At 48.6% G+C, this 22836-nt stretch overlaps 1 protein-coding gene across 1 annotated transcript in view; it reads left to right on the top strand.

The window, feature by feature from the left end:
* The window catches only part of ADGRE1 (adhesion G protein-coupled receptor E1), a 675746-nt gene that overhangs the window by 127976 nt on the left and 524934 nt on the right, over nt 1-22836 (top strand). The gene's annotated exons all lie outside the window — the stretch shown is intronic.

Here is a 22836-nt window from a genome sequence, read left to right as displayed (position 1 = left end):
GGCGTGGTCTCCCTTAACTTTTTGCCTCTGTTCCCCAGATTATTGATGTGTGCTGGACTCTGATTTTGCTGTTTTTATTACTCTAGACACTTTACCACTGCTAACCCGTGCTAAAGTGCAAGTGCTCCTGTTTAAAATGTGTATGTAATTGGTTCTCCATGATTGTCATATTTGTTTTACTGTTAAGTCCCTAGTAAAGTGCTCTAGAGGTGCCCAGGGCCTGTAAATCAAATGTTACTAGTGGGCCTGCAGCACTGGTTGTGCCACCCACACAAGTAACCCTGTAATCATGTCTCAGACCTGCCACTGCAGTGTCTGTGTGTGTAAATGTGCACTGTAAATTGGACTTGGCAAGTGTACCCACTTGCCAGGCCTAAACCTTCCCTTTTCTTACATGTAAGGCACCCCTAAGGTAGGCCCTAGGTAGCCCCAAGGGCAGGGTGCAGTGTATGGTTAAGGTAGGACATATAGTAATGTGTTTTATATGTCCTGACAGTGAAATATTGCTAAATTCGTTTTTCACTGTTGCAAGGCCTGTCCCTCTCATAGGTTAACATGGGGGCTACCTTTAAATCTGATTAAAGTGTAGATTCCCTTTGGGAGAGGATGGGCATGTGGAGTTTGGGGTCTCTGAGTTCACAATTTAAAAATACATCTTTTAGTAAAGTTGATTTTGAGATTGTGCGTTTGAAAATGCCACTTTTAGAAAGTGAGCATTTTCTTGCTTATACCATTTCTGTGACTCTGCCTGTTTGTGGATTCCCTGTCTGGGTCAGTTTGACAGTTGGGCTGGTTGCACCTCACACTAGACAGTGACACAAAGGGAGCTGGGTGTAGTCTGCATTTCCTGATGAGCCATCTGTGCTAGGAGAGAGGGGAGGAGTGGTCACTTACACCTGAAAGGGCTGTGCCTGTCCTCACACAATGCCGTCTCCGACCCCCTGGTGGGTGTCTGGGGCCTGGCCTGGGCAAGGCAGGATTTCACATTCAAAAGAGACTTTACTTTGAAGTAGGCCCACTTCAAAGGAGAAATTGGGTATAAGAAGGGCACCCAAAACCACAGACTTTAGAAACACTTCTGGAACCAAGAGGAACCTCTGCCTGGAGAAGAGCTGAATAGCTGAGGAAGAAGTGCTGCCCTGCCTGTGACTGTGATTTGTTGAGCTTTCCTGCAGTGCTGCTTCTGCCAGAGTAAGAGGGCAAAGACTGGACTTTGTGTGCCTTCCATCTTGTGAAGAAATCTCCAAGGGCTTGATTTAGAGCTTGCCTCCTGTTGTTTGAAGTCTCAGGGACAGCAAAGACTTCTCTCTGCCAGCACCTGGAGTCTTTGGAGAGACTCCTGCTCTGACAAGTGGTGCCCTATCCAGTTCCTGGCAACCAACAGGGGAACCCTATAACTCTACCTTGCCCAGGGTAAATATATCATAAACAAGGCAAAGATGGCAGGTAGAGACAAATTAATCCTAAGTTATACAAACAGACCTGTATTCTGTTATTTTTTAGTTTTATTTCTTACTCAATTTTAATTTAAACCAATTTATAAAATAGCAAAAAAGGATCTAGGATGATGTCAGATACAAATACACAAAACTATAAACATATAACTTCACAATACATACATAATGGACCTAATCACAATTCCAGCAAAACAAAAAACTTCAAAACAAGTAATGCCCTATATATTTAAATGGTGGTCACTATTATATAACTCCACATGTGATCCACTTCTCAATGCTAAGGGACTGGGCTTATACATGCACTACCTTTATCAAAAAGTTGTGCATTTCTTTTACACAATTATGATATAGTGCATTTCAATTTATTACAATATCTTTCGTTGTTTAACAAGCCCAAAACACTTGCAATACAAAATGTCAACGCGTTTCGGCCTATCAATATAAGGCCTCATCTGGGCTGAAGAAGGGCAAATATAATTCTTAATTTAAAAGGTCAAAACAGGGGAACCAGACTCGTATATATCATCTTCGATTAACTCAAGCAATGAGCTCTGCTATTTAAAAGCGTTCGTCAGGAATCATTTCCCAATTATAGGATGACCTTACTCCAGCAATCGAGAAGAGTATGACCCAAGTATTAGCGACCAATCACACCCGCCTGATGAGGCCTTATATTGATAGGCCGAAACGCGTTGACATTTTGTATTGCAAGTGTTTTGGGCTTGTTAAACAACGAAAGATATTGTAATAAATTGAAATGCACTATATCATAATTGTGTAAAAGAAATGCACAACTTTTTGATAAAGGTAGTGCATGTATAAGCCCAGTCCCTTAGCATTGAGAAGTGGATCACATGTGGAGTTATATAATAGTGACCACCATTCAAATATATAGGGCATTACTTGTTTTGAAGTTTTTTGTTTTGCTGGAATTGTGATTAGGTCCATTATGTATGTATTGTGAAGTTATATGTTTATAGTTTTGTGTATTTGTATCTGACATCATCCTAGATCCTTTTTTGCTATTTTATAAATTGGTTTAAATTAAAATTGAGTAAGAAATAAAACTAAAAAATAACAGAATACAGGTCTGTTTGTATAACTTAGGATTTGATTTGTCTCTATCCAGTTCCTGGGCCCCTTGAAGGAAAGCTGGTGGAAATCCAAGGAAATCGACTTCGGACCGCGCCACTGCTGAATCCGGTGACGCCGCCTGCACCCGACACCGTGACCTTCGCTGGAACGTGACGATCTTCACAGGCCCGACGCTGCTGCAGCCCCGCTGAAGTCTGCGACTCCGTGGAAGTCACCGTACCACGTTGTGACCGACGCCGCTCGAAGTGTGCGGATTCAACGCTTCGCACAGACGCCGCGATCCCCGACTTCGCGCATCGACTTGTTTTCACTCTTTACCAAAGGTACTGTACTTGGGGGTCTACGCGACTCTGTGTCCGGCGCCGCTGGTGTCGGCTTGTTGGGAACGACTCTGTCACGATGCCGTGTTTATACCTCATCGAAGCATTTTTGTTTCTAAGCGCTATTTTTGAATTTAATCTTTAAAAATTCATAACTTGACTTGTGTATGTCGGATTTTTGTCGTTTTGGTCTTGTTTTGTTTAGATAAATATTCCCTATTTTTCTAAACTGGTGTTGAGTCATTTTGTAGTGTTTTCATTAAGTTACTGTGTGTGTTGGTACACATCCTTTACACCTAGTACTCTGAAGTTAAGCCTACTGCTCTGCCAAGCTACCAAGGGGGTAAGCAGGGGTTAGCTGAGGGTGATTCTCTTTTACCCTGACTAGAGTGAGGGTCCTTGCTTGAACAGGGGGTAACCTGACTGTCAACCAAAGACCCCATTTCTAACATTGGTGATCAGCAGGTGGGATTTGGACTTGTATTTGTACTTGACATACAGTGATTAAGTGTACACTATTATTTTGAGTGCAGACCACTACGTGATCACATACTTCTTGTCTTGAGATTTTAGCTTTTTCTCTTTTTGTAGATTTTTCCCTACGTCCACTTTGTTTTTCTTCGCTGATCTTTGATTGACTTTGAACTTCATTTGGGAACTTGTTTCTGCATTTGGAACTTTGGACTCTTTTAACCTTTCATCATGTCTCAACTTGGAGATGCATCAGTTGAAGCTGTGTTTGACCTGAAGCAATTGGATAGTTATAACAAGGCTCAGCTAAAGCAGTTTTGTAAAACTTTTGGTTGTCCCATTAAGAGCTCTTCCAAGAAGGATGAGCTGAAAAAGGCGCTGAGGGCCTGGGTGACAACCAGAAGCACTGGAGGGCACACTGAGGATGAGGAGGAGGATGAGGAGGGAGGGCAATCAGTACATAATGGTATAGTGGGGGGACCTGTTATTCCCAGGGAAAGAGTCTCTAGGGCAGGTAGCAGTGTATCCTCCAAAGGTCTGACGCCTGAAGAATTGTAGGACAGACAGGCAGAGAGGGCATACCAATTGGAGCTGCAGAAGCTCAATCTGGAGAAAGAAAGAGATGAGAGAAGAGCAGTCCTTGAGTAAAGGAAGATGCAGCTGGCTCATGAGCTTAACTTAAAGGAGTTAGATCAGAGGAGCCAGTCCAGTAGGGATGGTGGCAGCAATCCTACAGTGCAGCCTGAGAGAAGGGTACACATCCCAAAAGACCTTGTGAGGGATTATAAGAGGGAGGATGATATCTACTTGTGGTTCAAGGGTTATGAGTCAGCTCTCCACATGAACCTGGTCCCTGAAGCTCATTGGGGGGCAGCCCTATGGAAGCATTTTGAGGCAGAGGGGATGGACACACTGACAGCCTTAGGTGAAGCTCAGAGTCTCACCTACCCTGTCATGAAGGAGGCTCTGAGAGACACAGGAGCCAGTGTGACTACAGTGAGGAGTCACCTGGTGTCTGAAGAGCAGATTGATCCCCGGGTACTTCACCAAGTAGTTGCGGTAGACAACTCTGAGCGCCTCTGCAGAGTGGCGCAGGTTCCCTTTGAATGGGGGGGGGGTCTCAGGTTCCTGGAAAGTAGCTGTGAGTCCAACCATGCCTGTTGATTGTTTGCTAGGCAACGACCTGGAGGATTCCCCTCGGAAGGAGGTGGAACACAGGTCTCACTTGGAGATGTTGGGTCTGCCAGGGTGGGTATGCGTATACACCCGGTCTATGGCAGCCAATCAGGGTAGTCAAGAGCCCCTGGAGCCTGAAACAGTGGCCCAGGGGACCGCCAAGAAGAGGAAGGGCAGGGGGTGCGGGAAACCGGCCCCAGAGGTTCCCACGGTCCGGGAGGAGGCAGAGCCTGAGGGTGACGCCCCGGAACCTACAGGGGAGCAGGTGGCTGAACTGGGGGAGGTCCCTGAGCTGTCACAGTGGCAGCAGGAAGGGGGACCCACCAGGGAAGCATTCTGCACAGCGCAGCAGGAGTGCCCTACTCTTTAGGGGCTGCGGCAGCAGGCTGCAGCCCAGGCGGCTGGCAAGGCACCAGGTACTCACCTGATATATTGGGAGGATGGCCTCCTGTATATTGAGCCTAAGGTTCCTGAGCCTGGGTCAGTTCGTATGCTGGTGGTACCCCAGTGCTTCAGGGCCTTCCTACTGGGTTTGGCTCATGATGTGCCTTTGGCAGGACATCTAGGGCAGGACAAGACCTATAAGAGGCTTGTCTCCCACTTTTACTGGCCCTTGATGCACAAGCAGTCAGCTGCTTATTGTAGGTCTTGTCAGACTTGTCAGGCAAGTGGCAAGAGTGGGGGGAAATGCAAAGCTCCCCTCCAACCTTTACCTATAGTCAGTACCCCCTTTGAACGGGTAGGAATTGACATTGTGGGGCCTCTGGACCCCAAGACAGCCATGGGCAACAGGTTCACCCTGGTCTTGGAGGACCATGCCACACGGTACCCAGAAGCCATTCCTCTAAGGACGGTCACTGCCCCCGTGGTGGGACGTGCCTTGATGGGAGTTTTTACCCGCATGGGGTTCCCGGAGGAAGTGGTATCTGATAGAGGTACAAACTTCATATCCACTTATATGAAGTATCTGTGGAATGTGTGTGGGGTAACCTACAAGTTCACCACACCTTACCACCCCCAAAGTAATGGTTTGGTTGAGAGTTTCAACCGCACCTTGAAAGGCATGATTCAGGGCCTGTCAGAGCCCTTGAGGCGTAAGTGGGACGTCCTCTTGCCATGCCTTCTGTTTGCTTACAGGGAGGTGCCTCAAAAGGGACTTGGCTTAAGCCCCTTTGAGCTCATCTATGGCCACCCTGTGAGGGGACCGCTCAGTCTGGTGAAGGAGGCTTTGTAGAAAGCTCCTAGTAAACCACCCCAGGATGTATTTAGCTACATGCTGCCACTAAGAAACCAGACTTCCCGGTTCAGGAGTCTCGCTCAGGAGAACCTGGAAGCAAGCCAGGAGGATATGAAACGGTGGTACGACCAGAATGCCACTCTGGTTGAGTTTCAGCCTGGACAAAAAGTGTGGGTCATGGCACCAGTGGAGCCTAGGGCTCTCTAAGATAAGTGGACTGGGCCTTTTGAGGTGGTGGAAAGAAAGAGTGAGGTCACCTATCTGCTAGACTTAAAATCCCCAGGAACCCTTGGAGGGTCCTACATGTCAACCGCCTCAAACCACACTTTGAGCTAACTGAGCTATCCATGCTCCTAGCGACAGATGACGGGATGGAGGAAGAGAGTTAGCCTCTTACTGACTTCCTGTCTGCAGGAGAGAAAGATGGGTCTGTGGAGGGAGTGATCCTCTCCCCCTCCCTGACTGAGGAACAGAAGAGGGACTGTCGCCACGTGTTGGGACAGTTCGCCTCGCTGTTTTCCCTGATCCCAGGAGTCACACAGCTGTGCACACATGATGTGGACACTGGGGACAGTAAACCTGTTAAACATAAGGTTTACAGGGTGACTGACAGGGTCAGGGCTTAGATTAAGGAGGAAGTCTCCAAAATGTTAACCCTAGGGGTTATTGAGCACTCCAGCAGTCCTTGGGCCAGCCCAGTGGTATTGGTCCCAAAGGCTGCTGCTCCTGGTGCCACTCCGGAACTTAGGTTCTGTGTGGACTACCGGGGTCTCAATGCGGTCAGCAAGACTAACGCACTCCCCATCCCCGGAGCTGATGAGCTCATTGATCGGTTAGGAGCTGCCAAGTACCTCAGTACGTTTGATTTAACATCTGGTACTGGCAGATTGCCTTAACTGAGGGGGCAAAGGAGAGGTCAGTATTCTCTACCCCAGATGGGCACTTCCACTTCAACGTGATGCCCTTTGGGAAGAAGAATGCCCCTACCACCTTTCAGAGGTTGGTCAACCAGGTGTTGGCAGGACTGGATGAGTTCAGTGCCGCCTACCTGGATGACATTGCTGTGTTTAGTTCCACATGGGAGGAACACCTGCAACACCTCTGGAGAGTGTTAGAGGCCCTGCAGAAGGCAGGCCTCACTATTAAGGGGAGCAAGTGCCAAATAGGGCAGGGTTCTGTGGTGTACTTAGGACACCAGGTGGGGAGTGGCCAGGTGGCACCCCTACAGCCTAAGATTGACACGATTCTGGCTTGGGAGCCTCCCAAGACCCAGACTGAAGTGAGAGCCTTTTTAGGTCTCACAGGATATGACAGGAGGTTTGTTAAGGGATATGGTACCATTGTTACCCACTTAACTGAGTTGACTTCTAAGAAGCAACCCAAGAAAGTGATCTGGACAGAGGCTTGCCAGAACGCTTTTGATGCCCTGAAGGCTGCCATGTGCACAGCACCTGTGCTGAAGGCACCTGACTACTCCAAGGAGTTTGTTGTGCAAACAGACGCCTCAGAGCATGGTATTGGACCGGTACTCTCACAGCTTAATGAAGAGCGCCTAGATCAAGCCGTAGCCTTCATTAGCAGGAGGTTACTACCCAGGGAACGTAGGTGGAGTGCCATAGAACGGGAAGCGTTTGCTGTGGTCTGGGCACTGAAGAAGCTAAGACCCTACTTGTTTGAGACTCACTTCCGAGTTCAGACCGACCACAGGCCCCTCAGATGGTTAATACAGATGAGGGGTGAGAATCCAAAACTGTTGAGGTGGTACAGAACACGCCAATGCTGATGGTCTGTCCAGATTCTTCCGCCTTAGTGATGAGAACTCCCATGAGGTTGGGTAGTTGCTCCCCACTTTTAGCGGGGAGGACACGTGTTAGACTTTTCATCCTTGGCGTGGTCTCCCTTAACTTTTTGCCTGTGTTCCCCAGGTTATTGATGTGTGCTGGACTCTGATTTTGCTGTTTTTATTACTCTGGGCACTTTACCACTGCTAACCAGTGCTAAAGTGCAAGTGCTCCTGTTTAAAATATGTATGTAATTGGTTCTCCATGATTGGCATATTTGTTTTACTGTTAAGTCCCTAGTAAAGTGCACTAGAGGTGCCCAGGGCCTGTAAATCAAATGTTACTAGTGGGCCTGCAGCACTGGTTGTGCCACCCACACAAGTAACCCTGTAATCATGTCTCAGACCTGCCACTGCAGTGTCTGTGTGTGTAAATGTGCACTGTAAATTGGACTTGGCAAGTGTACCCACTTGCCAGGCCTAAACCTTCCCTTTTCTTACATGTAAGGCACCCCTAAGGTAGGCCCTAGGTAGCCCCAAGGGCAGGGTGCAGTGTATGGTTAAGGTAGGACATATAGGGGGTCATTCTGACCCTGGCGGTCGGTGACCGCCAGGGTCACCGACCACGGGAGCACCGCCAACAGGCTGGCGGTGCTCCGTCGAGCATTCTGACCGCGGCGGTTCAGCCGCGGTCAGAAACGGAAAGTCGGTGGTCTCCCGCCGACTTTCCGCTGCTCGGGAGAATCCTCCATGGCGGCGGAGCGCGCTCCGCCGCCATGGGGATTCTGACACCCCCTACCGCCATCCTGTTCCTGGCGGGTCTCCCGCCAGGAACAGGATGGCAGTAGGGGGTGCCGCGGGGCCCCCGTAAGAGGGCCCCACAAAGTATTTCAGTGTCTGCAATGCAGACACTGAAATACGCGACGGGTGCCACTGCACCCGTCGCACCCCTGCAACTCCGCCGGCTCCATTCGGAGCCGGGATCCTCGTTGCAGGGGCATTTCCGCTGGGCCGGCGGGCGCTCTTTTGGAGAGCGCCCGCCGGCCCAGCGGAAATGTGAGAATGGCCGTCGCGGTCTTTTGACCGCGGTGCGGTCATTTGTCGGCGGGACTTTGGCGGGCGGCCTCCGCCGCCCGCCAAAGTCAGAATCAGGCCCATAGTAATGTGTTTTATATGTCCTGACAGTGAAATATTGCTAAATTCGTTTTTCACTGTTGCAAGGCCTGTCCCTCTCATAGGTTAACATGGGGGCTACCTTTAAATCTGATTAAAGTGTAGATTCCCTTTGGGAGAGGATGGACATGTGGAGTTTGGGGTCTCTGAGCTCACAATTTAAAAATACATTTTTTAGTAAAGTTGATTTTGAGATTGTGCGTTTGAAAATGCCACTTTTAGAAAGTGAGCATTTTCTTGCTTATACCATTTCTGTGACTCTGCCTGTTTGTGGATTCCCTGTCTGGGTCAGTTTGACAGTTGGGCTGGTTGCACCTCACACTAGACAGTGACACAAAGGGAGCTGGGGTGTAGTCTGCATTTCCTGATGAGCCATCTGTGCTAGGAGGGAGGGGAGGAGTGGTCACTTACACCTGAAAGGGCTGTGCCTGTCCTCACACAATGCCGTCTCCGACCCCCTGGTGAGTGTCTGGGGCCTGGCCTGGGCAAGGCAGGATTTCACATTCAAAAGAGACTTTACTTTGAAGTAGGCCTACTTCAAAGGAGAAATTGGGTATAAGAAGGGCACCCAAAACCACAGACTTTACAAACACTTCTGGAACCAAGAGGAACCTCTGCCTGGAGAAGAGCTGAATAGCTGAGGAAGAAGTGCTTCCCTGCCTGTGACTGTGCTTTGTGTAGCTTTCCTGCAGTGCTGCTTCTGCCAGAGTAAGAGGGCAAAGACTGGACTTTGTGTGCCTTCCATCTTGTGAAGAAATCTCCAAGGGCTTGATTTAGAGCTTGCCTCCTGTTGTTTGAAGTCTCAGGGACAGCAAAGACTTCTCACTGCCAGCACCTGGAGTCTCTGGAGAGACTCCTGCTCTGACAAGTGGTGCCCTATCCAGTTCCTGGGTCCCTGGAAGGAAAGCTGGTGGAAATCCAAGGAAATCGACTTCGGACGACTTCGGACCGCCGCCGCTGCTGAATCCGGTGACGCCGCCTGCACCCGACACCGTGACCTTCGCTGGAACGCGACGATCTTCGCAGGCCCAACGCTGCTGCAGCCCCGCTGAAGCCCGCGCCTCCGTGGAAGTCGTCGCACCACGTCGTGACCGACGCCCCTCGAAGTGCGCGGATTCAACGCTTCGCACAGACGCCGTGATCCCCAACTTCGCGCATCGACTTGTTTTCACTCTTCACCAAAGGTACTGTACTTGGGGGTCTACGCGACTCCGTGTCCGGCACCGCTGGTGTCGGCTTGTTGGGAACGACTCCGTCACAACGCCGTGTTAACACCTCATCGAAGCATTTTTGTTTCTAAGCGCTATTTTTGAATTTAATCTTTAACAATTCATAACTTGACTTGTGTATGTCGGATTTTTGTTGTTTTGGTCTTGTTTTGTTTAGATAAATATTCCCTATTTTTCTAAATTGGTGTTGAGTCATTTTGTAGTGTTTTCATTAAGTTACTGTGTGTGTTGGTACAAATCCTTTACACCTAGCACTCTGAAGTTAAGCCTACTGCACTGCCAAGCTACCAAGGGGGTAAGCAGGGGTTAGCTGAGGGTGATTCTCTTTTACCCTGACTAGAGTGAGGGTCCTTGCTTGAACAGGGGGTAACCTGACTGTCAACCAAAGACCCCATTTCTAACAGCCGCTATTAATATTGTATTACTGCCATGCCCATCGGGTTCTAGCCGTGTGCTGAGTAAAGTTGGCGGCCTCACATGCCAGAAGGGGCCTCCCTGAAGATTGTGTTATTGCTGTGCTGATCATGCCATTACCCATGTGCGGACTAATGTCGGCAACTTCGTATGCTGGGGAGCGGTCGCCGTGAAGATCAAGTATTGTTGGCTGATTTCGACAACGTAGAGAGGAAAGGACACCGTGGTGACCTATGAGTGCCCCAGCCCCAAATAGAAGTATCAGAATCCAAGCGATCATCCCCCTGTCTGTGAAAAGGATCAAAATAACTTACTGTGTCTTCAGAGGAAATGACATGAACGATCAGCCACTTCCTCTGCAAAGCCAAGAGTTCTACTCACTGCCAGAAGCCGCTGCAACGTCTAATTATGGTTCACTCTGGAAGACACTGATAATGCAACCCGTGCAGGAGAAGGTAAGACTGATCACAGGGCGAAGGGGCCAAGGAGAAATGTTTCTGCCTCATAACGCTTTAAGTGCTGGAAGACTTTTGACTTTAGAAAAGTCACAATGGGACTCCTGAAACTCAGACTGCTAGTAGGGCCTAACCTAAATGTGGCCTATTGTGTACAGAAAAAAAAAAAACCTGTTAGAGAAAGGGAAGTGGGACTCTAAGACCTGCACATCAAACACCAGTACTGACTTTAGGGAACTGAATGGATTATTTGTATGTGCCGTATTTTATTTTGTGTTCATATTTAAATACTCCTTTTTTCATAAATGCAAGTATTTAACTGGACATTCATTTATTGCTGTCATTGCATATATTTTTAATTGTGAGCCTGTGTTCACCCCCTACATCTACCTCCTCTCTGAGAATCCATGGACGACTGCTCGACCTGCACTACCACTGAGAGTCAGGTGCTCAAGGGCTACTTGACACAGTTGCCCATGACCCGTAGTAAGTCAGCCCCTGGAACAAGAGGACTAAGAAGCCTCAACCCTTGAGGTTAGGCTCAGTAGTGCTGCTTGCCCCATGATTCCCAGAAACAGGTTCTGACAGGAAAAAAATACACACACTCATCTAATCCAAACACTTCACTGTGTGAAACTTTCCCAACTTCTCTATGCACACTAATGCCTTCCTTGCCATCAGCATAACAATCCTTCATGAAAACCTCGTCTAGAAACATGGGACAGTTTGGAACTTGATATGCATGCTATCCTCACTTTCCATTAACTTGTCATCAAAACATGAATCTCTCACACTTTAAGTACAATCATGATCAAGACTAACTACTGTAGCACACAATGCAACACTTTCCACTTGACTTATTTTAAACACCCTCCAGCTAAACAGTCTTATATAACACTTTCACAGGTACAGACAATTTCAACTCACTTTTCTCCATCTGAATCCCTTTCTCCTTTTGTACACATTGTTCAACTTTTTTTTTTTTTTTTAAACTTTCTTTATTGATATTTTTATCACATATGGTATCAGCGATGATTCAACAGTACAGTCACACAAAACATAACAAGCAGTGCATTTTGGCAATTCAATAAAGGAACAATCCAAGAGGCCTGAGCATGAGCAAGTGCAATACATATAATATAGATCACAAAGCCATTGGAGCTTGCCCCCTTGCTTTCCAATGAGCATTGATGCCCAGGTGACCCAACGACCACACACATGAGGACCACCCGGCAACACTGTTAGTCATCAAACGTTACAATCGCAAATAGAAAAACACTACAAAAGTGTCCACACATCACTCCCCCTCACTTGAGCCATCCATAGAGTCATACTCATCCTCCTCTGTAACGTTCTGCAGTAGGGATCCCCACAGCGCTACGGCCTCCGAGGCCCCCGTCCATGTGGGCATTACGCATATGCACCTCCTCCGCCACTCCCCATTCAAGGAGATCCCTCTGCCATGATGCCTCTCAGGAACTCGAACACCCATCCAACATCTGGCCACTCGTCTCTTAGCACGCATCAACGTCAGCTGGGCCATTTTATGGTGTATCTGTCGTCCCCTGGGTCTAGGCACCACTCCCAGAAGGCAGGCCTTCGAGGTCATGGGGTATCGCTATACCAGTCCCCTCTGTTATCTTAGGAACAACCTTTTCCCAGCATCCCTGGGTCCCCTGCATGTCCAGGTCAGATCCAAAGAACTAGCACCTAACTCCCCACATCTCGTGCACTTCTCCTCCCTATCAGGAGTTATTCTATTAAGGCGCTCTGGAGTCACATATGTACGGTGCAGGAAGTTAAAATGAAGCAATTTAAATCTGTGATTGCAGGACACTTCCTTCACCAGCATACACGCTTGTGCCCAATTAGTATCTGTTATTGGCTCCTCTAACTCCCTCGCCGATGCAGCACGTGCCACACACTGGGGTGACACCTGATCTCTTCTAACAGCTTTGTAGAAAAATGAGATGAGGTGTCTCCCCTCTCCCCATCGGAGCAAACCTCCCAGCACTTGGGATGGCTGCGGGGAAGCCGGGAACCCAACCCAAACCTCTTGCGCCGCACTTTCCAGCTTTGCATACTGCAGAAACTGGCCCAGCCCCACCTCAAACGTTTCCTGAGCCTCCAGGAATTCAATGAATACCTCCCTGAGGTAAAGATCCCCTCCAGTCTGGCAGCCACTGGCCCTCCAACGATCCATAGACATGTTGGCGTAGATGGCCCTGAATGGAGCAAGATCCCAAATACACAGCTCCCTGTTGAACTGTGCCATACCCAGCACCTTACCCGCGAAGGTCTCCCAGACTGCCGAGGTCTGCTTCACCAGATAAGGAATACCCTCCATCAATCTCCCTCCTCTCAACAATAATTGCACCAAGGTTTCACCACCCAACATACCGAGAAACAGCCTCTTCTCCTAATTGTCAGATACTGTCAGCCATCGCGCCGCATGCTGCAAATGGGCCACATAATAGTAATGCTGCACATCAGGCAGGGCGAGACCCCCATCCTCCATATCCCGTTTAAGAACCGACAATGCCACCCTACTACGACATCTGACCCAGACCAGGGAGATAAGCAAACTGTCTAACTTCCGGAAAAAGGAGGAACGGATCGGGAACATAGCATTCTGAATCAGATAAAGGCAACGTGGGAGAAAAATCATCTTTGTCACAGCCACCCTACCTTTCACAGACAGGGGGAGTCGACTCCAAAATGCCACTGACTCTTCGAGATTAGACATGATTTTATCCTTGTTGAGGCCTCTATATGTTCCCTCTGTATGGGCCAGCCAAATACCCGGGTATCTCAAACCTTCCAATTCTCAGCGGAGGCCAAGTTCAGGCAATCAATCAGCAGGAACCCCCACCAAGCTGCCCATTGGTAACAGGAGTGACTTCCCAACATTAACTCAGCCTGAGAGCCTCACTTCAGTGACACAGGTAAAAAGGCCTGTTCAATCCTACTAGTCACTGCATGGTATGCTCCCACCTCCACGCTCATGCAATTTAACTCCTGGTCAAGACGCTAGACTTTCACCATCACAAGAGTAGCACTTTGAGTGTACCCTCCCGGTCCAACAAGACCACAATCCATGAAAAGGGGCTATGTCATGGTGCACCCACATGATCCCAGTTCGCCCATTACAAAAATCAGCACCAGGGATCCAGATAGCTTTACAGCTGAGGCACTCAGGGCAGGTCATACATCCATCACCATGCAAGGGACTTTTTCATTCCTAACATTTCCTCAAGGATGAGAAAGTTCAAAGTCAAGGAGCGCAGTACTGGATGACATTCCAGGAGAAAGGTGGGGCAGGTGTTATTTTCTATGAGGTTCAATGACTACAACTGTGAGTGAGTTTGCACCTATGTGTGTGAGGCTAACTCTCACGTTTGCTTGGTTATAAATATGTGTTTAATCCCTGGATCTTTCAGAGGAATGCACTATATTCTCTCTCTCTCTCTCTCTCTCTATATATATATATATATATATATATATATATATATATATATATATATATATATATATATTTATTTATTTATATTTTTGCATTACATATGTGTGGCTGTCAGCAGTATGTCTATTGATAACCCAAAATTGGAAGATAGGGGAATATATGATACAAATGCAACAGTGGTTTCTCCTTCTCCCTTTTAGACTAGTGATCAGAATTGTTGACTATATCCCCTGAAGCCAACTACATAATTCCTTCTGATGTCGTTGATCATTTAACATTAGTCCACATGGTCACTATCAAAAATCGAAACTGAGCAAGCATAGTGGACAAGCCCAGATGACAAGAGGAGAGTCCCTGTTTCTAAAAAAAAGTACTGCCAACAGTTGGTTGAGGAGAATGACAGGCCGGTCAAAGTACCATGAAAAACAAATGCTTACTTGAGAAATGATGAGAAGGGTACGCCATGACCCTAACCATAGGTTCATACAAACCACTTTTACCATAATATGCACTGAATTCTGTTATCCTCAGCTAATTCCACTACCTCATTATATACATGAACATACAGATCTTATGGTGCATTTTGATTGTCAACTGTCTCCGAACATCCAACTAAGAGGAATCATCTGAAATGTGGGCAAATAAGAAAAGGCAGGCAGAGAAAGAGGAGATTTTCTTGTTTTCAAATTTCTATAGTGTGGAAATTATTGAAGGTCATCGTGACAGGAAGTAATTCATTCAAAACCAAAAGTAATGTTGCTGCATTAATGACAGAAGGTCCCATGCTTTTTGGTGTTAGTGTGTCTAGAACCTACTTAACTTCAATATTTTCTATAATTGAATTTGCTACTTTAAGGGTATTAGACGCTGCTGAACTAGTTGCAAGGATAGCTGAGAATCACATGTTAAGTCAATTTTGATCTTTCTGCTAAGCTTAACCCTTTCACTGCTAGGTCTCCCCTCCCCTGTGCTAAACCCTTTTTTGGCTATTTGGGGCAGTTTACGCTTAGGCCTCCATACCTTTTTGTGCACCTAAGATATCCACACCAAATTTGTGTTCTTCATTTCAAACATCCTGGGGATTCTAAAGGTGCTCAGGGTTTGTGAAAAAATAGGCAAAGTATAGAAACATTTTACGTTTTTTGAGAAAAATAGGGAAAAGAGGCTCCAGATAAAGGTGTAGGGAAGCGTGGCTAAAATGGCCACCGAGTAGGAGCGTCATCTCGGAGCTCCGCTGCCGGCCGTCATAAAAAAACAGATCGGGAGCCCTGAACTGCAGCCGGGAGAGGGGTGAAGCTAGCTGGCCCTCCTGGAGGCCGGGTGTGGCTGTAGCTGAGAGTTGCAGGGGCCGGCACACGAGCAAGAGTGGTGGATGGACCACGCGCACTGCCCCGGCAGGAGAGAAGGCCCATCGGGCGGCGAGCGGTAAGGGCCCCACCCCCCTCCATGTTTCACTGGCAGTCGCGGGGAGACACAGGCACGGTGGTCACCCGTTGGAGGTGTGAAAGAGACAACTGAGGGGCCAGAAGTAGCGGAGGGCCTGTGGGTGGCCTGAAGGAACGGAGCCGGAGAAAGAGAAGAGCGGCAATCGTCAAGGCCAGACGGGGGTGGAGAGCAGCAAGGCCACAAGGCGTACCCTGAGTCCTACGCGAGGAGGTAGCCCCGACGGGTGAGGGCCCTACAGCGGCAGGCCCAGGCAGAAAACGCTGGCTGGTGCAACTAGACGGGTCGGGGGCCCGGACTGACAGGTGAGCCAGAGCATACGGTTGCAGAGAGAGCCAAGCAAGGGGGAAGAGAAGGGAGCACGGTGGCCGAGGTCTGGCAGGAGGTCCCAGAAGACAAGTGGTCCAGGCCTACCCGGGCGGTTTTTCATGGAGGCCTGGGCGGCTGGCTGGTGAGGTGGCTCAACTGTTGGGGCACTGGCAGACAGACACGGAGGGAGGCCTGAATAGGAACAAAGAGCAACACTGAAGGGATGTGAAACTGAGCCCTATGGAGGGCACAACAGGAGAGACTGATAGGATTCTACGCTGCTTAGCGACGACCACTCCCGACGTCAAATACAGGAAGATAGTCTGGGGCTTACCGGGTAGGGCTCAGGAGACGGCATTGGACCCCGCCGTGGGCCGGAGTGGCGAGTCAGAACGATGGCGGAGTGCACCCTTGTGCAGTGGTCTCGCCGGGGCACAGCTAAAGAGACTGAACCTCGACGGAAGGAGAGCGAAGAAGAATGGCATCCCAGAGACACAGTAAAACGGAGGGCTCCCTTGAAGACCTTTTCAATAAAACACCGGCCAACAAAACAGTTCCACCAGAGACCCCAGTGGCAGAGGGAGGGGAGGCGACAGACACAAGTCAGGTAGAGGGCAGAGAGGCACCTCTGACAAGGACATTCATGGACAACATTTTGGCTCCCTTTGTGAAGATTTTGCCACGTTGAAGCGGGAAATTGCAGCAGAAGTCAAGGACCTCAAGAGAGAGGTGACCGATCTGGGTCAGCGCGTGGACATACTGGAGCAGACCCATGACGCACGGGAGGAAGAAGTTGACTCTCACAGATGGGAACTCCACACCCTGCAAGATAAGAACCAGGAACTGCAGTATCAGTTAGAAGACCTGAAAAATAGATCCTGGCGATCTAATATTCGTATAAAGGGCGTCCCAACGCAGGCAGTACCGGGCTCCTTAGAGGACTTTGTGGTATGTCTCTTTAAACATGTGGCTCTGGAGTTAAAGGGGCAGACCATTATTCTGGACAGAACACATGGGGCTGGCCGCCCCGCTGGATCGCCAGGTCAGGCTCAGGATATACTGACCTGTTTGCACTATTATAGTCAATGGGAGACCATACTGGCGGCACCTCGCAACCAGAATGACATCGAGTTTGAAGGGGACCGAATTGGTCTCTTTCAAGACCTGTCGATTTTGACACTGCAGCACCGCAGATCCCTGAGGCTGGTCACAGACTTTCTACGTGGGAGAGACATCAGACATATATGGGGCGATTCATTTTGTCTACAATTTGTTTGGCTGAACAAAACCTGCAGCATCCGCACGCTGGAAGAAGCACAAGCCCTTAAGGGGATTCCGCCGGATCTCTGGACCGGCCCCGACTGTCGCCCTCCCGAGAGCGGTCTTCACGAGGAGAAAGGGGCAGCTCAAAACCCTGCAACAGGAGGAATAAACCGCATAAACCAGTGACGGCTGAAAGTCAGAAGAAAAGAGCAGCCTTGATCCGGAGTCTACGCAGTCAGGACAGTGTATCAGTGTATAAGAAGCAGACTCAGATCACTGATGACACACAATAAATCACAGGGGTTCTCTCCCCCCTCCTCCCCTCCTTTGAGGGCCTACGTGTCTAGGAAATGAGTGCATCGGGTGACCTTGACCCGGTAAGGACAAGCCTTCAAGTCACTGAGGACCGAGCGGCGGAGCTCTGGCCCCCCGCACAAAGGTGGACTGCAGACCAAGCCACCCTCAAATATGTCTACAGTAGTTCCCAGGCAGGGAACTTTTTTCATCGTTCACACCCAGTTGTTTGTTCCCCCCCTTACCCTTTTCTTTTCCTGCTTTTCTCTAGAAAGGTAATATTCTGCAACTCCACCAACTATAGGTTTCGATGTTGTGAACTCTTGCTACTGATTGAGCCAGCTTACCGATTCATAGCAATCCACACTAACTGCCTCAATGGTGACCATTCTTAGTCTAAATGTTTGGGGTCTTAACACGCCTGTGAAGAGGCAAGCCCTTCATTTACAGCTTAGGGAGTCAAAGAGTGATATCTGCCTACTACAAGAGACCCACCTACTTCGAACAGACTGGAAGAGCCTGCGGTCTTGTTGGTTTCATTCCTCAGGGCCGGGGAGGTGGGCTGTTGGCTATCTTGCTGGCCAAGAGCTTTCCAGGGAAGGTAACTCAGACACACATGAAGGTCCTGGGAAGGCTCCTCTCACTACATATGGACATTCACAGGCATAAACTAACTGTAGCCTATATATAGGGGCCGAACGAGAGCCAGGAGAGTTTTTGGAAAGACGCACTGGGGAGGGTGCTGATGACACCTGACGAGGACATTGTGGTAGGCGGAGATTTTAACCTAGTTCCGTACTCACAGCTAGATAGGTCTAACCAGAAATATGGGCAAATAGGAGCCTTTTCAAAGGGCTGGACCGGGCAAGGCTGACGGACATCTGGGACTGTAACATCCAACAGATAAGTTATATTCCTTTTTCTCAGCCGCCCACCAATCATATGCGCGCATAGACCTTTTCCTCACTACCCCCCGCATCACTATACTGGTTGCAAGGTCTGAGATAGGGGTGGCCTTTATTTTGGACCACTCCCTGCTCATGGTGCACCTCGCACTGTCCCCCCATGGCACCAGCAAAATGCACTGGAGGCTTAACACACAGCTTCTAGCATATGAGGATATCCTAGACGAAATAAGGGAAACAATAGCTTCCTTCCTGGAAATAAACGACACTCCCACAACCAGTATCACAACTCTGAGGAAACTCTTAAGGCAGTGGTCAGGGGCAATTTATAGCGAAAGCTGCAAGACTGAATATAGCTCGCCCTCGCCGTAAGAAGCGGCTCCGACTAGAGGATGAAATAAGAGTCCTGGAGGCTACACATAGCAGGATGGAATCTCTGAAGGTGAGAAGACAGCTGAACACTCTTAGGAAACAGCTGCAGGCCTTAGACAGCATTATGGCAGAATATGCCCTGCTCCTTACCAGGCAAAAATTCTATGCAGGGGGAGACAGGGCGGACCGCCTTCTTGCCCACCGCCTTCGTATGCAGGCAACGAGTCACAGAGTGGCAGAAGTGTGTTTACCAGACGGTACACTGACGAGTCAGGAGGCGCTCATTCTCCAGCAGTTCGAGAGGTTCTACACTGACATATACGCTGTGGAAGAGCTTGACAGTCAGGACATAGACGCCTACCTGGACTCCACCCAGTTGCCCCGGATCCCCAGTGCAGACAGGGACACAATGGATACGGACATCACTCCAGCAGAGGTAATAGAGACTATACAGCGTCTGCAAATCAGTAAAGCACCGGGAACGGACGGCTTCGGAGCAGAATTCTATAAAGCCTTAGAGGCACAACTAGCCCCCATGTTGGCCTAGTTGTACAATGCACTGACCCGACTCGCCCCCTCCCCCAACGATGCAACTGGGCATGGTGATTGTTATCCTGAAGCCGGGGAAGGACCCGTGGTTGTGCTCCTCGTATAGGCCCATAACGCTACTGAATGTGGACACTAAGGTCTTCATAGGTATCTTGGCCCACCGGCTGAACCCGTATATGCAAGGTCTGGTGGACCCAGATCAAACAGATTATTCCAGAAAGATCCTGTAGCGACAATACCAAGAGACTATGCCACTTCGTGGATAAGGTCCATCGGTCCCGAACCTCCGCCCTCCTCCTCTTTGATGCGGAGAAAGCCTTTGACCAGGTAGAATGGCACTACCTTCATGATGTCCTGTGCCACGTTGGTCTTGGACATAGATTTTGTGGGTGGATCCGAAGCAGCTATGATAGACCCAAAGCTATGGTCTCAGGGAACAGAGAACTGTTGCAGCAATTCCCTATTTCCTGGGGTTTTCAGCAGGGGTGCCCTTTGACGCCCCTGCTGTTCGCCTTTTATATGGCGTCGTTCACTGAGTACATTCAGCAGAACACGGATATACATGGTGTGCCGATGGGGGGCAGAATGCATACATTTGCGCTCTATGCAGATGATGTGCTTCTCCATTTGTCTCAACTCCAAACCTTCCTTGTGGTGGTCATGGTGGAACTCACGACATTTAGCAAAGCATCAGGTTTTAAAACTAATCTCACTAAATCGGCCCTTCTAAATCTCACGGTCCCAGAAGTAGAACAGACAGCGTTAGAGGCTACCCTCCAAATTTCATGGGCCTCACATGGCATCAAGTACTTGGGTCTCTGGATACACCCCACACTAGAGCAACAGTGGCTCACAATTATAACATGATATTAGAGTTGTTCATTCTGAACTGATAAGGTGGAAGGCACATGGAATACCCTGGCTGGGCCATCTGGCGGCAATAAAGATGACACTCCTGCCTAAAATACTCTACCTTATGCAGACATTGCCACGGCAACCGCCACCTAACCTTATAGATAATCTGCAAACGCACATATGCAAGTACATCTAGGAAGGCAAGAGGGCTAGAATGTCGAAGACTCAGGCATATGTGCCTCAAACAGACGGGGGCTTGAGGGTCCCACACCTGATTAGCTATTATTATGCGGCCCAACATGGTTGAATGGGCCCGATTCCTCACTGAGAAATACTGGTGCTTTATCGAACAGGCAGTGGCAGGAGTCCATTTATGGAAAGTGCCATGGCTGCCACGAAAACACCGACCAGATAGTGTGTATGTTTCCCCAGTCCAGAGGGCCACAATGGGAGCATGGGACAAGGTACAGGTTAAGAGGGGGCTGTCTATGCCGGTCTCCCCACAGATGCTGCTCACCGGCAACCCGGACTTTCCTCCGGCACTGGGCAACTCCGCTTTCGCTCACTGGCAAGAAGCAAACTGAATGAGGATAGGAGACCTCTTTACTGAGGACGGAGTCATGGACTTCGACCATCTTCAAGCAGCATACGGGCTCCAGGCAACTGCACATTGGCAGTACCTCACAGTCCACCACTGAGTGACTTCCCCCATTGTATGCCCTTACGCTAGTCGGCCCTTTATCCGCTTCGAGCAGTGGTTGATGACTAGAGATACCGATCAATGACTCCTTTCTGACATTTATGTTTTTCTGGTCGGGCCAGCTGCAATCCCTGCCACCCCTGCAAGACGTAGATGGGAAATGGAATGCAAACGCACCTTTACAGATAGAGAGTGGCGTGATGTACTCCATCAAGCAAGAGTCACAGCACGTGCCGCAAACACCAAGGAAATGATCCTGAAAATAGCCCATTACATGTATTATATACCGTCTCGGATGGCTGTGTGGGGGAGCGTGGAGACGGAGGGTGTTGGTGTGGGTGCGGATAGGAGGAAACACTTACACACATACTGTGGCACTGCCTGAAGGTTGCCTCCTTCTGGCGCACAATCCTCCAAGCGATCAATGAAATTCATGATACTAACATACTGCGGTTCCCTAGCTACGTCTTGCTGGGTCTCCCCGACCCCCTCACGTACCACTTCGCTCACCTCGAGGCCGGGCGATGACACTGGCTTTGGGGGCAGCAAAGATCCTCTTACTCTCCTGGTAGGGGACAGAGGCCATCCCTACACACAAAGACTGGTTACACAAACTGTGGGCCCTCATGGCATGGAAAAACTGACAGCAGCAGCAACTGGCACACTGTCCCTCTTTGATAAAACTTGGGGCCCATACATTTGATACATGTCGGAAGAATTCAGGGAATTATCCTGCCAGTCTTATCTCCGCATCCTCTATTTGACAGCCCCAACAGGTACCACCTGAACAATTTAAACGACACCCTCATGAACACGAGAATACTGACAACAGGACGTACCTGAGGCACCCTCTTAGAATAGGGAAGCATAGTGCACGCATACAGTGGGCTTACCTCCTTCTATACCCTTTCTTCTGTCTTCTTCCCACCCCCATAGTTATTCCCCCACTTCCTCTCCCCACCGCCAATGGTTGTAGGTGGGCGATGTTGTATTGCTGTTCTTTAAAATCCAATAATAGAGATTTAAACACAGATAAAAGTGTAATTTTGTTTTTCCCTAAAAATGGCATCCACTAACGGTTTGCTATACTAAAGTCACCATGCAGAGCTAGACCAAAAATAACCAATTTGTAAGCCAGTTTTAGCATTTTTCTTAGAGGTATCCTATTGTCCCTATTTTTTGTGCTCTCAACCCACTTCCAGCTTGTAATGGAAACTAATGTGAAAGCCACGGGTGATCCCGAAAAACTATAGATTTATGAAAGTTGGACAACATTTTAAATTCAGCAAGTGGTCATATGTGTAGATCCCTCAAGGTTTTCCTAGGGAAAATAACTGTTGAAAAAAGAAATATTAAAAATGAGTAGGAAAAAAACGGGCATGTGTGACAACTTTTACATCTGTAACTTTTTGTCATGATGGCATATTGACAAAAACAGTACACCATTACATTTACTAGACCCTTCTGGTTGCGGAGATATATAGAGTTTGTAGGTTCTCGAAGAACCAAAGGTATCCAGAGCAAACAATTGAGCTGCACCTTACAATGGGTTTTCATTGAGTTCCAAGTATAGACCAATTCTTATAGCGAAATAAGTAGAGTGAAAAATTAGTCTGAAGGAAACTTCTGGATTTCTGAAATGGGTCCAGCATATAGAATTTAGCAGCAGTGGTTATTTCTACATCTCTGAATTTGTGGGTACCTGTACTAGCTTATGATTTGGAGGGTATTTTTCAAAATGTAATTTTTCTCACACACTGGCTTTCATTTGAAAGGCACAAATGCAGCAAAAACTGATTGGAAAAACAAATGTTCTACTATTCTATGCTACCTCATGTCGCCTGATAAAAATGGCACTTCACTTGACGCAACATGG

The sequence above is a fragment of the Pleurodeles waltl genome, chromosome 2_2, assembly GCF_031143425.1.
Source record: "Pleurodeles waltl isolate 20211129_DDA chromosome 2_2, aPleWal1.hap1.20221129, whole genome shotgun sequence".
NCBI classification, from domain to species: domain Eukaryota; kingdom Metazoa; phylum Chordata; class Amphibia; order Caudata; family Salamandridae; genus Pleurodeles; species Pleurodeles waltl.
The sequence above is the reverse complement of the archived record's forward strand: the minus strand, read 5'-3'. Positions and strand labels throughout refer to the sequence as shown.